Source organism: Narcine bancroftii, chromosome 11, assembly GCF_036971445.1.
Source record: "Narcine bancroftii isolate sNarBan1 chromosome 11, sNarBan1.hap1, whole genome shotgun sequence".
Classification (NCBI taxonomy): domain Eukaryota; kingdom Metazoa; phylum Chordata; class Chondrichthyes; order Torpediniformes; family Narcinidae; genus Narcine; species Narcine bancroftii.
The window spans coordinates 85,795,104-85,811,144 of record NC_091479.1 but is presented as its reverse complement, the minus strand read 5'-3'; the positions used below and the strand labels follow the sequence as shown (position 1 = coordinate 85,811,144).

The 16,041-nt window shown below is 38.4% G+C and overlaps 1 protein-coding gene across 3 annotated transcripts in view; it reads right to left on the bottom strand.

Annotated features, from left to right (window-relative positions):
* foxp2 (forkhead box P2) overlaps positions 1–16,041 on the bottom strand; it is a 279,829-nt gene that overhangs the window by 237,967 nt on the left and 25,821 nt on the right. The window lies entirely within an intron of this gene.

The window sequence follows — 16,041 nt, the reverse complement described above, 5'->3', positions numbered from 1 at the left end:
TCTGATCTATCTGTTCTTCACAAGTTTGTCTTGACAGGCTATATTATAGATTAACAAAATTACAAACCTAACATGTACATATCTCGGAGAACAAGATGAAAGAGGATTTCAATTAGAATATTACCACAAGCTTGCAATTCAGACTGTTTACACCATCTTGACTTGTGCTCATTTATATCAGAGAGCATTTTAATCTAGCATGGGAATATTACAAATTTTGTACTAAATGGAAATCAAAGTCAATTAATTCGCCCAGTTCAGATGATTTTTGATTTGAAGCAGCTTCAACCAGATACAAATGTAGATGTTGTAATTAAGGTTAAACTTCTGTTGCACAAGTTATATTCAATATGTATTGATGAAATTTGATTTTATTCTGAAGATACTTGATGTAGATTAAATAGTTCATCATCAGTGGTTGACTACCAGTAAATGATTTTTTTTTTCACATTTTTTGCTACAATCTAATTTACTGGCCATGATTCCCATTTTAAACAAATGGCAATAGATACAGGTTTAGGAAATATATTGATGTGCCGGCTAGAGAGAACCCTAAATTATATTTTGTATTCAAATTGAATAAATGTATTTAATTTGGATTTTGAATGTGGCTTTGAATAACTAATTTCAAAAATTTGTGAATATTTAAATGACTATCATATTAAAAACCGACCAAAAGGAAATTTAAAGTGTAAAGTGAAATAAAATGACATTAAATTTATGAGCTAGCTAATATTTGTTAGACTGGGAAATAGCCAAAAAAAAAGTATTAAAAGATTATGCAATAAATTAGCAAGACTGAAGCTGGAGAAACTCTGATAATATAAAAACATACGCAGCAGGGATCCAACATAAGGTGTTGAAACAGAATTAACATATTTGTGGTGGTTAAAAGAATTACTCTTTTTGATTGAATTTCATTATTTTAGAAATGTACACCAAAATGATAATGTACTGCACCACACGGTGACAGATGCATTTTTAAAAATGTATAAGGTGTTGCACAAAATGGCTTAAGAAATATGACCTGGGAGATGCTCATAACCAATGACTGAATTCTAAAAGCCCTATTTTGTTCTGGCTGTAACATGTTTGTAGAGTGAAAACCAGAAAGAAGTGATTCAAACACAGAGCTGGGGTTAAGGTTGGGGAGGTGGATGAGAGGTAGTGTTGGGAAAATGGAATAAGAACAAGCTCAGATGGAAGCAAAGCCATAGGCTGCATGAGCACAAGATTAATGTTTATAAGGAGAGCATGCATTGGCAATGATCTTTAACATTAAGGCTAAGTGGAGGAACTGAGTTATCGTGGGTTAGGAAAGGAGAAATTCAAAAAATGAAGCAGATCCAATAGATTATGTGAGCACCAAACTGGTGAGGAAAAACTACGGAACATTGGAAGCTCAGGGCTATAGTAACACTGTTGACTAGGAACATGTGTCAGTTCCACCCAGTACATCGGCCACTCAGTTTTTATTTGCAAGGCAGGTTGGTGAGATGGATGGGGTGAGGACTGGGGTAAAAAACAAGCAGAGAGTCATAAGAAAATTCACCTGATTTTAATTTCCAGGCCAGTCTTGCAGCACTGCACAACTTTTAACTGAGAAACTGTTGTGATTGAGGTGGTCAAACCAAAGCACATTGCAAGAGGTCTAGTTTAAACAAAGTCTGCAGACGTTGTTTGTAGTTTAATACATGAAAGTGCAGGAGAAAATCAGCAGGTCACACAGTTGTCCAGAGGAAGCAAAGGTGTATAACCAACATTTCAAGCCTGAGCCCTTTGTCAAGGTATGAGCAAAAAAGCAGCCAGGCACCTAACCAAAAAGGTAGGAGGAGGAGGAAGAAGGGGCGGAGAAGGAGTACAGGCCAACAGCCTATTGGAGTGGATCCTATCTACCTCCATTTATGGCCTCTTGCCTCTGTGCTCTTTTCCTGCTCCTTCTTCCCTGCTTATTGTTCGCACCTTGACAAAAGGATCAGGCCCAAAATGATGGTTATGGACACTGCATGGCCCTGCTGAGTTTCTCCAGCACGTTTATGTATTGTAAGATGGTTAGCTGGGTCGGTTGTATTTTTAGATTTGGGGAAAGAATGATATGCACTGCATTGGGAAAGAAATGAAGTGAGACAAAGATTGAGTATTGACAAAGAATAGTGCGACCCTGTGATTGAGTGCATTGGAATCTTAATTGTCCACATTTTAATTACTCTCATTACAATCATCTGCCAAAATTGTGTAGGAACAAATCCACATTCATGGTATTTCATCATTGCATAGTCTGTTATATTAATCTCCTGTCTGATAGAATTCAATCTCACAGCCTACGAATGCTTAAAGTGTGTTCACTGTGTTGTAGTTTTCTTATTCCCATGCTTCAGGAATTGCTACATTATGCAGATGGAAGCACTAATTTCCATTATCTACCACTCCACTGTAGCAAAGAACGATGGATTCACTATAAATTTCACGTTAAAAAAAAGGCAAAGAAATGTGGATATAGGGTTAGGAATGTTGCCAGGTGTAAATTCCAAAAAGGTGGCGAGAAGAAACATTTAATAATATAGAAATAATAATATTAAGGTTATACACAGATCCATAATGATGCAAATAATTTTTTTTAAATTCCATAAAAAGACCAATTTTCATCTAAAATTATAAAGAATCTGGATGCACAAATACTGTATATGCCACTAAAATTAGAAAAGTTGAGTCCAACACAATGAAAAGCTAACTGAGTACTGGGGTTCAACAGGAAAAGATTTAAAAAACAGCAAATCTAAGTAAATGCATAATGAATCTTGCTTGACTGAAAACATTTCTAATTTCCAATTATAAAAAGGATAATGATTACAAGAGACAATCCAAAATATATTTTCCTTCTGCCTGAACTATAGCTTCCAATCTACCACTGTTAACAAAGCTCTTGAATCCACTGACTTATTTTTCCACATCTCTGTCTCACCCACAATGGAGCAGGGATAAAGTACTCACCCTCCACACTCTAGCATCTGCACTCAACATGTCACCCTTCACACTTTCACCTTCATTCTGGACACAACATTGAATTCTACAACTTCATATAACGTGATTTATCTGTCGGAGTTTTATGTATGTTTTTCCCTTGTTAACCTTTTCTTTCGGGAGAGGTGATGAAGATGCCCAACCTGATCTGTCAGGCATGTCTTCCTGCTCCATATTTTGCATTCATTTGTCTTTGTTCTCAGTCTAATTGCTCCTATTCACACATGGTTATCCTTGGGTTCATCCTATCAGAACATCCTACTCCACCCTCCTTGTAGTTTAATACACCTCTTCTCTTTCCTTCTCTGATCTGATCTCAGGCCTTTAATCTGAAATATCAACTCTGTTGGTCAACCTACAACTGTGGCCTGATCTTTTGAGTACTTCCAGCATTTTCTGTTTTATTTTATCTGCAGTATTTTATTTAAACTTTCAATGCGAAAGATTTTATTGATAGGACACTGACACAGGGAAGGCAAGGATTCGGCTCTCCAGAAAAGAACAAGGGAGATAAACATAAAACAAGATGTTGAATAGATTGGACAGAAAGGACTGAGAGAAGCTGGTCCAGATGCTGATATGCACCTGCTCTGTGAAATGCTCTTGATTCTGTAGTGTAAATGCTATTTAAAGGAAAGTGGAATCTAACTAAGTAAAACCAATGGAAGAGAATAAGGATAACACCAAGTCAAGCAAAAATGACTGGTTTTGAGATACACCGAGGAACAGCATTGACACGGAACGCTGGCAGAGAACAGTAAAATGGAGAAAAAATAAAATAAAGGACAATGTGCACCAGACCTAAAGGATGGGATGAGGAAAACTGCTGAAATACAGAAGTTAGAAAAAAATGTCCACAGGACACAACATGAGTAAAGCATAGAAAGTAAAATAGTTTATTCTGGGTTGTGAAAGGAATTTCCAATATAAAGTTGTCTCACTGTGACACAATATTTTAAAATATTTTAAAGGAATATATATATATGGCATTCATGAGAGAGAAAAGGTTACAGGGACTGACCGCTCTGACATGATGGGCCAAGTAGCTTTTTAGAGTGTTTTATGAAGTAAAGCTGAGAATAATTCTATTGGTTAGCAAACCAGGCTTGGTAAATATGCCTCAATGAGCAATTTGCCAACAATGCACCTATTTATCTGTGACTAGTGCCATGATTTAAGCTATAATGCCTTGAAAGCTATACCTACTGTAATTACTAATCACGTTATCATTAAAAAAAGACCAAGGCACAGCTGGCTTTTTCTGCGCAATATAATCTCTGTAATGAAGCATAAACTACTAAACTCCTCACTGAATTACAGGAGTGAGTGAACTGACAGATCACAACAGAGTACATATTTTCAACTGTTCACGGTTCTTCATATAAAAAACCTGACTGGGATTTTTTCAAAAACTTTCAAGGGTATTAAAAATTTACATCAGAGAAAAGCAAAGCACACTACAAATTGTCAGTAAACATTAGGGTCACTATTTTTTTTCTGCGATGTCACAGAGCTGTAAGTAAATCCTGCGTTGGATTTATTGAGATAGTTTATGACTTTATGAGGCTATTCTATTTTGAATGTCTTTCTGCTTCCTTTGACATTTTTCTCTTCGGATCTGGACTGGAGGGCAACCTTTTGGTTCTAATTTACTAAAATTTATAACCTGTACATTGTAGTGAAAGGACAAATGATAGGTACATTCAGTTGCACAACTCATAGCTATCATTAAGCAACAGAGTGATACATTTGAAAAAGATTTTGCCAACATTTTTCAGAAATTAGGGCACTGTTGGAGTAAGTAATTAAAATTAAAAAATATACAGTAGTCTAACTCATCTTTTATGCAAGAAATAAGTGTAAACCAATTGGTTCTTTTGGGATGACATTTAAAATCCTGCTCTGAAATTTTCTCTCAGATTCTACCTAGTTTTTCAAATCTTTGTCGTTCCAAATCCATGATACTAATACTTGCTTTTGAAGATTTTCTCCCCCATGCCAATATCAGTCACCATATACTTAAGTGTTAACAAGAGGTTGAGATTTGTTGGGCAATGTGAAATTTCCTTCTATACCATAATAGAAAATTGATAGATTTCTTGCAGTAAGTAAGCTGGAGGAATATTTGGAATGAACCCTGATGAACCACAGGTCTGTTGGAACACTCTGTTCGATTCAGTGAAGCCTCAGTAAGTTCCCTCCACAGCAATTGTGGCATTCAGATCTGAGGCATTTAGAGTGAAGATATTTGACTTCAACTACTGTAATAGAAATTAAGTTGGGAGTCGCAGCAGTATCAAGGAAATATCTAAAAACCTAATGGGCCTCTCTCTCACACTCTTTTCACCAGCCTTTTAATATAGCCCTCTGCCTGCCTTGGGGATGGGCTCAGGCCTCAAACATCAGTAATACCTCCTATGGTCACTGTAAGACCTGCTGAGTTCCTCCAGAGTTTCTGTATTTTATAACAATCACAGTGTTAGCAGACTTTTATGCCCGTTTCTGACATTGTTGCCTGACTCAGAAAACAAGGCCTATTCATATTGAATTCATATATGAATTTAGGGTAATGCAAAGTAAATTTTCTACCTGGCTCCCCAGCATATACTCAACTTATTTTTAAAAACAGAACAACCCCAGTTCTCTGTTCTCCACACATTCCACTAAATCTATAAAGCTGGTATGGTGAATTCATATAAAAGTTTATCAAAGCAAATCACTTCTGACCTCTGAATCATCATTCTGGGATGGTATTATAGGTACAATAATTTTTAAATGACGGGTTCAAATAGATAAAGTAATGAAAAACGTGTAACCTTCAGTGTAAATGATAACAAATAGCAGAGCCGTGTCCTCTACATATTTTGTACACATGTATCAAAATGTACTACTACACACAAATGCTAAATTTTAATTAAGCATTAATGTGAAAACAGTATTGTTGAATGCCAAGTAAAACCCAGGTCAATATTTTGCAATAAAGCCTTGCTCTCAGAGCACCATATTCCAGTCCTTCATTTGATGTCATTATTGTTGAAACTCCCACAACAGCTACCATACATACTGAGCGAAAGTCCTTTCCCAGGTCATTATTGGTCTCCTACTTAACACCCATGGACTTCCCAGGTATCATTTCACATGACGGCTGAATCAATCATCCAGGAGCATGTCAATTTTTCCACCATGACCATTTAGGACATAGTTGTTTGAATTTGGTGTTCTGGGTCATGAACTGCTCAGGAGTTTTTGCAAACATCTGAAATGGACTTCGACAAAACTTGTAGGTTTAACCTTGTAAATTTAAAGGCCAATAATAAGAGAATTCTCTTAACAATTTATTTGCACATAAACCTGCTTTAGAACATCAAAGATATGTATGGATCCAGAAAATACAAGATACTTGAAGCAGTTCAGCACAGATATTTTTCTTTGTGTTGGTCACTACAACTCAGATCTTATTTCCAAGGAGCTGCCCTATGATCCATAATTAGGACCATTTAAAATAACTGCACTTAATTTTATTTATTAATTTACTAGTATTTAGCTCAAAATTAACAAGATAATGGATCTCTGAATATTAAAGGGTCATTACTTGGGTAAAAAATTGTGTCTGAAACTCTTGTAACAACACTGCCCAGAGTACCTAACGTTAAAATTATTGAATTTAATTCAGAATTTCCTGGAATCTCCCTCCATCCATTAACTTTAAGCCAGCGTATTTCTGATCGCAATGCGCTTCCCCATAAATCTCTACCATCTGATTTAGGAAACAATTTCCCCTCATTTACTCCATCCAAACTCTTCCTGACTTTGAACATCTCTATTAAATTTCTTCTCAATCTCTGCGCTCCAGGCAGAATAACTCTGGCACTTCTCATCACCGATACCATTCTATCATCTTCTACACCTTCTCCAAGAGGTTGGCTTCTTTCCTCAAGGGTGATGCTCACAACTGAAAACAAGGCCAATGCTGAACCACTTAGAAGGGTTTAGCATCAACTTCCCAACTTTTATGCTCCACAAATCCTACTTATTTTTGAATGTCTTTCCAATATTTTGCACATGTATCCCTCTGTTCTCTTTAGCATTGTATAATTTAGCCAACATTGCATCCTAATTCTTCCAACAAAGGGCCATCGCTTCACGGCTCACAGGATTGCATTTCATTCAGCAGATGAGGTCAATGTGCTCCTGATGTTTAATCTTATTTTCCACGTTGCTCACATTCCTGATTGATGTGCAAAAACAATGAATTATACCCAGTACAACCAAATCCAAGACATTAGTATAAATAGATAGCATAATATATTAAAAAAAGAGTTATGGCTCCAATTGTGACCAATAGTGCACAACCTTCAATGTTTTCTTCCAGTTTGATAATTCACCATTCAGCACTATCTTGTTCCTTAGATAATTTTGGTTCCTTGCTGCCAATTTTGCTCCAATTTGTTGGGTAATAGTTTCACTATAATGTGATAGTTTATCAAGTGCACTTTTAAGGTCTGTAAAAATTTAAACTTCTCAAGCAACTCAATCAAATTAGATATGATTTTCCTTCACCAAATTCATGTTGACTGTCATTTATTAATTTATGGCAATTCATTTTGTTCCAATTGATTAATTGGTCTCCAACCAGATAGCTAACTGCTCAATAATTTCCTTCTCCTCTTTTCTCGAACAAGTATTTTCTTTCAGTACTCATCGAGATTAGCAGTTTGAATCATCACTCTTTCCACCATTCCAATGTACTGAAATGTAGAATGAATACCATCTGGAACAGGTTATGGTTCGACAGGCAACTGCTTAATGACATTTGCTTAATTTATTTTTCTCCAGTATCACTACTGCCTCCTCTTTTAGCATCACGAACATACCTGTCGAAATGACAGTGCGACATTGCATCATCCTGTCATTGCCAGGTTCCTGTTCGTGAGAATTTGGTCAAGGAACTAATTGCTTTATGTCAACGTTCTTTCTTCAGCTACACCTTCACCAGTATGACTTCTGATATAACTGCAATTGACAATCTGGGTATAAATGAGTTCCTGATCAAATTCACTTGTATTTTGTTAAATATAAAATCTGCCATGAACCAGTGCAATTGGCAGCTGTTCTTTCATTGCCTCTGGTTCCGAAGCCTGGAAATTCCTATTCAACAAAATCATTAGGAGGAGGACTGAAGAAGCAGTAATTAGAAATGGGCAATAAATGCTGATGTTGCTACATCCCCCAAAAAATTAATTAAAGCAAATGAAATAAAACCATGGACCATGAAACAGACCCTTTGGCCCTCCCTGCCCATGGAGAGCACAATCTATGTACTTACCATCATTCCGTTTACTATTTGGTCTGTTGCCTTCTAGGTCTTAGCAATTCAAGTGCTCATCTAGGTACATCTTAAATGTTAACTGACCTCCACCTCTCACTCAAGCAGTGTGTTCCAGATTTCAACCACTCTCTGAGTGAAGAAGTTTGTCTTTAAATTCTCTAACCTCCTCTTACATCCCACCTTTTTCTCCCAACCTAAGTCTCTAGTTTTAGACTCCTGCTGTGGAGAGAAGTTCCTACAGTCTATCCTATCTATACCTCTCATAAATTTACACAGTTCTCTCGGGTCTCCCCACAGCCTCCATTCTGAAGAAAATAATCACAGCCTTTCCAGTCTGCCCTTACCACTGACACACTCCACTCTAAAAATTTCCTCTGCACCGTCCCCAGTGCAATTGTAAACATTCCCACGATGCTGTGACTAGAACAGCACATGGTACACCACCTGGAAAATACAGATGTGTTGGAAAAACTCAGCAGATTAACCAACATTTATAAAGTTCTGCTATAACCTCCCTGCTCTACTTTTATGCCCCAGCTAATGAAGGCAAGCATCTTTTTTTTTGCCTTCTTCACCAACGTATCTGTCACATTCAGAGTTCCTTAGATACATACACTGAAGGTTTTCAATACTCTATGGCCCCTGACATTTATTGCATAGGTCCCATTCTTACTAGTCCTTCAAAAGTGGATCACTTCCATTTATCAGGATTAAATAACTGCCAATACTCTGCCCATTTTATATACACCGGTAAATTGATTTTAGAAAGATTCCTTGATATATGACCATCAGAAAACTGTTTTAATGCAAAAAAAAAAGTCAATTTAATCAGTTTCTTGTCCAACAGCTACAAATAAATAAATCAAAAAGGACTAAATCTTCCTCAGCTTGCTTGTTCTTTTGGTATTGAGTTATCACTAAACCCTATAGAATGTCAATCATCAGCGTTTTAAAAAAATGATTTTGGAGTTTACACAAAAACCTGCAAATAATTGTTGGAAAGGCAAGCACTTCATTGCCTGTCTTTAAATTCTGATGGGTTTGTTGGGATTTAGGGGCGGAACAACGGTAAGTGCAATACTGTTACAGCTTCAGCGAGTGGGACCAGAGTTAGAGTTGTACACACTCCCAGTGTCTGCGTGGGTTTCCTCCGGGTGCTCTGATTTCCTTCCACCCTTCAAAATGTGTTGGGGGTTGTAGGTCAATTGGGTGGCACCCATGGGCCGAAAGGACCCGGTAAGTGCGCAGCACGTCTAAATTTAATTTTTTTTAAATTAGAAGTTAATCATCCCACAATGTTTCAGAAATGCAAAGCCAGACTAAGTAAAGATAAAAGATCTTTTTCCCGAAAGGAAATTAGTAAACCAGGTAGGTCTTAACAGAAATCTGTTTGTTCCATGGTCATACCAGAAAATTTAGCAGGTTGACATGATTAACTTGCATTTCACAGCTACAATGGAGGGATTTAAAAATCATGTCTCTAAATTTTAGCCTCTGGCGAGCTTACCCATCTCTAGAAATGATGATTCATTTGATCTGGGAATGTGGCCAGCTTTGTTGGAAAAGGTGAAATCTATTAGGATTCGTTTCAAACTAGCACAAGACATCACAAAGCACAAGCTGAATGTAACTTATGCTTAAATTCCCGCAAACTTTTCCAGCTTTACACGACTTGCATTGAAATTCTGTGCAACACATCAGCCTTCTCCAAATACTGAAGCATTTCATTCAACCTGTCTTCATGCATCTGTCGATTTGATGCTGTGATGAGAATTACATTCAATAACATGCTTCCCCCTTCAATTTCATGCAAAATTTGATTCATTATGACCTGAAAAATTCCTGGGAGGAAGAAACACTAAACAGCAGCTCATCAAACTCAAGTTGAAGGGAGGCATTCACCAGATCGAACTAAAAAATGTGTCCTCCCGTCCACTTTCTGAACAAATCTTCCACACTTGGAAAAAAAATCACATAGATTACATTATTTGATTAACAGTCATTGTATAATTACCACATAATTTTAACTACCATCTGGTTTATGCACTAGAACTCTGGACAGAGTTTAATGAAAATAAAGCGCACGGATTCAAATCTGTTCTTGCTTTATATTTCCTTTCAGACTACAAAGCATTTGGTCTGAAACAATTTGAAACAGTTTGCAACAAGCAGATCTTGCTTCTCTTACTCTATCCATAAATCCTTGAAATCAAGTTCCTGTTTGACTGAAAACCCTTGGATGTATCTTTAACACATCATAATGACGCGCAGTAAGTCACCCAAGAGGTGGAGACTGAGTCACTGATCTACAGGCTTTTATTCACAATGGTCAAGGACCTCATCCTGTGTCATGAACCGGGCTTTCTGGGGGAGGGTCAGGGTGTTGGAGGCTTGATACAATGTCAGAAGAGGAAGGGGTCACAGGACGGGCCAGAGCCAGGTAATCAGGAATACAATACAGTTCAGCAGTTCACCGCAGGGTACATCAAGGGGAATTTTACTTCGACACCAAGTCTCGCATTCAAATCTTGAACCTAACCAAATTCTTCCTCTAGGGTTTGCTTGCCTTACTTCACTGTGATGATGGGGAAGGAGTCAATTGCTTCTTGTACAGTATGTGGCTGGAACAAACAGACCTCCAACTAGAGGAATTTTCTCTCTTCCAATGTTACATATTTCAACTACCTATTGCTCAACTTTTTTATGGTAAGGCAATCGTGAGATGACAACTGATGCACATTGAATTCTGTGGTAAATGAAATTTATTCCAATACTATTCGGATGGGAATCCCCTGCAATCCTGCTGCTGCACACATTCTCTTGTGCTCCTCAGAGTCCTTCCATTTGCGCTTGTTCTATGATGGTAAGCAGTGGTTCACTTTCATTGGTGCAGGTGAGAGGGGCCAGTGTACCTGCCAGGTCAACCACAAGAGGATGACCGTAGTCTGTTCAAGGAGTCATAATCCCTGCACCATTCAGCAGGGTTGGACGGAATTTCACCATCTCATATGGTGTCCAAGTAAGTTCTGGACCAATGGCACACTGCCCTTTCATTCTGACACTCACTCAATGTAGAGCTCGTTGAAAGAACCAAAGACTTGTTGATCCAAACCAAGGCTTTTATTAGCAAAAGACAGGAGCTCTTCACAGGTGGCCGACCAGTCCGGAATGATCCAACCCGGCTAGGGACACAACCCTTTAAGGCCCAAACAGTAGGCGTGGCTAAGATCTCAGCCAATCGCTGTAAGCACGGTCATTACATACTCTAGATACTGTAACTATATACATTGGTGATAGGTCTGTACTATCACACTCAAATACTCAGAGACATGGCCAGGGAAATGTGCATTTAAGGGCTGATGCCCTTCCCTCACTGATGCAAAGGAGCCTGTCTCTAACAGGACATAGAATATTAATGCTGGATTAAGTGGAGGAAGAGATGTAGGAGACAACGATGGGGATCGTTGGGGGGTGGGGGGTGGGGATATTCCATGTAGATAATATTGTGTGTGTGTGTGTGTGTGTGTGTGTGTGTGTGTGTGTGTGTGTGTGTGTGTGTGTGTGTGTGTGTGTGTGTGTGTGTGTGTGTGTGTGTGTGTGTGTGTGTAGGATCTGCATGAACTGCTAACTGTTTACTACCAGCAATGATGTGCATGTCAGCAGTTTGCTTTCCTTCTCAAAGACAGTGATGCTTTGCACAAGATGATCAGTCTCCAAGAGAAGCAGAGACAAGGCTTCCATATGCATCTCAAAGGTTCATTTTATTGTCATGTAGTAATACATTACAAATGTAATATACATGAAATACCTCAATTTTGTCTGTCATAAGGCAAATAAAGAGTTGCCATAAGTATTGCTCAGCGTCCCTAACGATGGAAGAAAGAAAACCAAAAGAGAGTCCCCAATATCCATTCCTGGTCAAACAATTCAGAGAGTGACTTTGTGGAGAGTGAAGTGATCGTGGACCCGAACCCTGTAGTTCAGCAGCTCAGGTTCGGGCTTTGCAGCTAAAACAATGATGAGCAGTTAATGACAGGCAAATGAGGATCCAGAATCCTAGATTCGATTGCTGAAAGCAGAAGGATGGTGGAGAGTGGAAGTGAAGGTAAACATTCCTTTCTCCTGTCAAAGTTAAAGTACTCCAGCCTTTTGTTCAAGTTTTCTTGACTTGTGTGGCAAGAAGGTTGAATTTAAATACAATTAAGGTTAGCTCAATGTTTCCAGCGTTTGTTTTATTTCCTCAGTTTTAAAGCAGCTGCAAGGGTATTGATTTTCATATCCCAATAGTCATTATACATGAAGTCAAAGGATATAGATATGATCATCATTGATCTCACGTGGTAGGTTTTGCTACTGCCGGTACATTTACAATTGCCAAGAAGTTTCTCTCCAGTTAGCCACACTAACATGTAGATTCTGCACATCATCCAAAGTTCATTTCCACTTTCAAACAGCAATGAGGAACTGAATAGGAGGGAGACAGATCAGCTCGTTGAATGGTGTAATGACAACAACCTTGCGCTCAACGTCAGCAAAACCAAGGAGACGATTGTGGACTTCAAGAGGAAGTCAGGGGAACCAGTCCTCAACAAGGGCTCAGTAGTGGAGAGGGTCAAGAACTTCAAATTCCTGGGTGTCAACAACGCCGAGGATCTGTCCTGGAACCTCCACGTTGATGCAATCACAAAGAAGGCTCGCCAGCTGCTATACTGTGTGAGGTGTCTGAGGAGATTCGGTACGTCACTGGGACTTTCATAAACTTCGACAGGTGTACAGTGGAGAGCCTTCTGACTGGTTGCATCACTCCCTGGAATGGAGGTGCCAACTCTCTGGACAAGAATAAACTCCAGAGTGTTGTTAACTTGGCACCAGTCTTCACTCCTCAAAGACCCCCATCCCCCAGGCCACACCCTCTTCACTCTGCTACCATTGGAGAAAAGGTACAGGAGCTAAAGACAAGCACTCAACAACATAAGGACAGCGTCTTCCTTGCTGCCATCAGATTCCTGAATAATCAATGAACCAGACACTGCCTTACTTTTCATGGACTATTATTGTTTTTTATATATCATAATGTCGGAAGATGGTTATAATATGTAAGCTTGCACTATGATTCTGCGGCAAAACACTGAATTTTTCACGACAATAGATCCTGATTTGATCAGTGAAGCAAATTTTGGAAGCTGAGTAAAAACATGCAGCTTCCCCCACATGGTGCTTTCTTAACCAAGAGTCTTCACTAATTTTTATCAAAGCATCTTATTGGAAGAAATTTTCTTTTCATCGAATCAGCTTGAAAAGAAATGTGCCAGCAATGTAACGCAATAGATTAACACCATAAATAGGAAACGTTATATTTTACATTGTAAAATACTAATACCTCATTTAAAACTCAAGGTGTGTTCCCAGGAAACGAGAACGCTGATAGAATCAGTGCTAAAGGGGGACCTTAACAGCATTGTAGAATGAGAGAGGTATTTCTTACAGCTGTGCTGGGAACCCAACAAGAATCCCATCATTGAATTGCCCACAGCTCAGTTAGTAAAGTTGCATAAGAAAGCTGATGATGAATTCCTCTCCAATCCTGGGAGATTGGGCGCGGGGATGCACTTTGGCTGGCACTGTTGGAGATTGCCAGGACCATGTGGTCACAAACTAAATCTCTTTCATCTTCACTCATTGGACGTGACGAAGCCATATTCTCTCCCTCTTTTTGTTTGGCTGTACAGCTCTTCCCAACCCAGAGATTTCTCTAAAATGAGGTTCAACTGCTGTCGGTGAACAGCAGCTTCCAGAACATCCAGCCACATGATGCAGCTGCTGACAGTAAAGGACCAATGGACTGCACTCACCATGCCAAACATGAGGCCTACATCTCGGTGCAATGCTATTCCACTACTCATCACATTCTTAGCCTTCACAGGCATCCTCTGTACACCAAGTCATGGGGAGTACTTGTGGAGGGCAGAGATTGGTGCCAGGTGTCTGGCAGCAGTGATCAAGAACTCTCATCAGTTCACAGTGGAGCAGTGCGCAGTCCCAGTGAGAGGGTCTTTTTTTTAAGAACCTGTGAATGTTCAAATGGGAGGAACAAGAGAGCAATAATGAATCTGTGCGCTGTGAGGTTGCACTGAGCAGTGCACCAGTGTTAATCAGGCATTGGCATCTTTCTCTGCAGCATTCTGCAGACTGTTTCATTTTATACTTTAATGTTAGTCATAAAGAAATCCCACGGTTTACAAATTAATTAATATCATAATTTATGCTTTGGGGTTTGTGCCTTTGCATCTCAAAGCTATTTATTCGCTCTAACTCTGTGGATATGAACACCCTGTTCCAAACTGGTCTTACTGCATTTTGTCAGGTATATCAATATACAAAATTCTGCCTATCAATTTAGTTTCCAGAAATAGATTCCTTTCAGAAATTGAGGCAAACACTTACTAACATTCTAAGTTGGCAACAGAATGCTAATGGGGGAGGGGGCATTTGATGGTGAAAATGAAAATATAAAGGCCAGAAGATGGAATACAACATATTTTAACCAAACATATATTAAATTACAACTACAAGAACAGATCAAAACATTATGGTCTTTGATTTTTCTGCTCCTTGTGTTCGTAAAATATGGTTTAATTAGCTCTCGCCTAAATGATCGGCATTCTGAACAAAGGTCAGCGTACAAATCTCTATTCTTGTAACTTTGGTATATTTTAATTGTTGAATCTATTTACATTGTGTCATTATGTTGCAATAAATTTGCTGTTAATTAGCTTATTGATTTAGTTTTCCAGACAACTAGTTCAGAGAGTACTGTTACAAAACATCAGAGGGTAGTTCATTCCAAAGATAAGGCAGTTCTAAAGATTATTTGTTGAATCACCTGTTGTTGAACATGGTGTTATGTGGAAACATGCTCCTACAAATTTTACTAAATTGCTCATACCAATTTGGTGAATAACTGACACACACATGTGATTGGGCCTGAGCATTTTGGCTCATGGCTAAAAAGAATTTAGAAACTGTAAAACAAGTATATTTCATGAACTGTTGACAAAGCCATAACCAAGTTTCATCAATAAAAAATATTTCTACAAAAGGCATCAAACAAGTACTTCTACCTTTTATCAACTGGAGTTACAACCAGTCACTGAAAAAAACTGCAAGCCTCGTTCAGAAGACACTTCCTATAAAACAATGTGACATAAGCGAAATAGGCTACGTGTGCCAAAACCTTTATGTCTGGAGAGGGGGGAGAAAAAAAACATGAAAGAAAGCCATCTAAATAATCAAATAAAATGTAATGTTTTTAGGATGCCGTTATTGGGGGACTTGTATATTTTACACAAGTATACTATCATTTAGCCCAAAATATAAAAGTTTAATTAAAATATTATTTTCCCAACAACCCAGATTCACACCTACACCTACTGTACAGTATTTCAGTATAACACCTGCCCCCTAAACAACATCATAAAGGAGATCAGGCATGAAATGGTCATAAGTGTTTGTTTCCAGTAGATTTCACTTTTCTCTTGCAAGCTACAGCTTGACATTTTGTAAAATCTCCAGGGACCAAACATTGAAAAATCGAGTTACAGAAGGAGTGCACTGTAAATTCCATGAAGTCATGTAATATGTCTTCACACAGATGGGCACACAATGGCAATTCGCAGTAGTTGATAATAGAA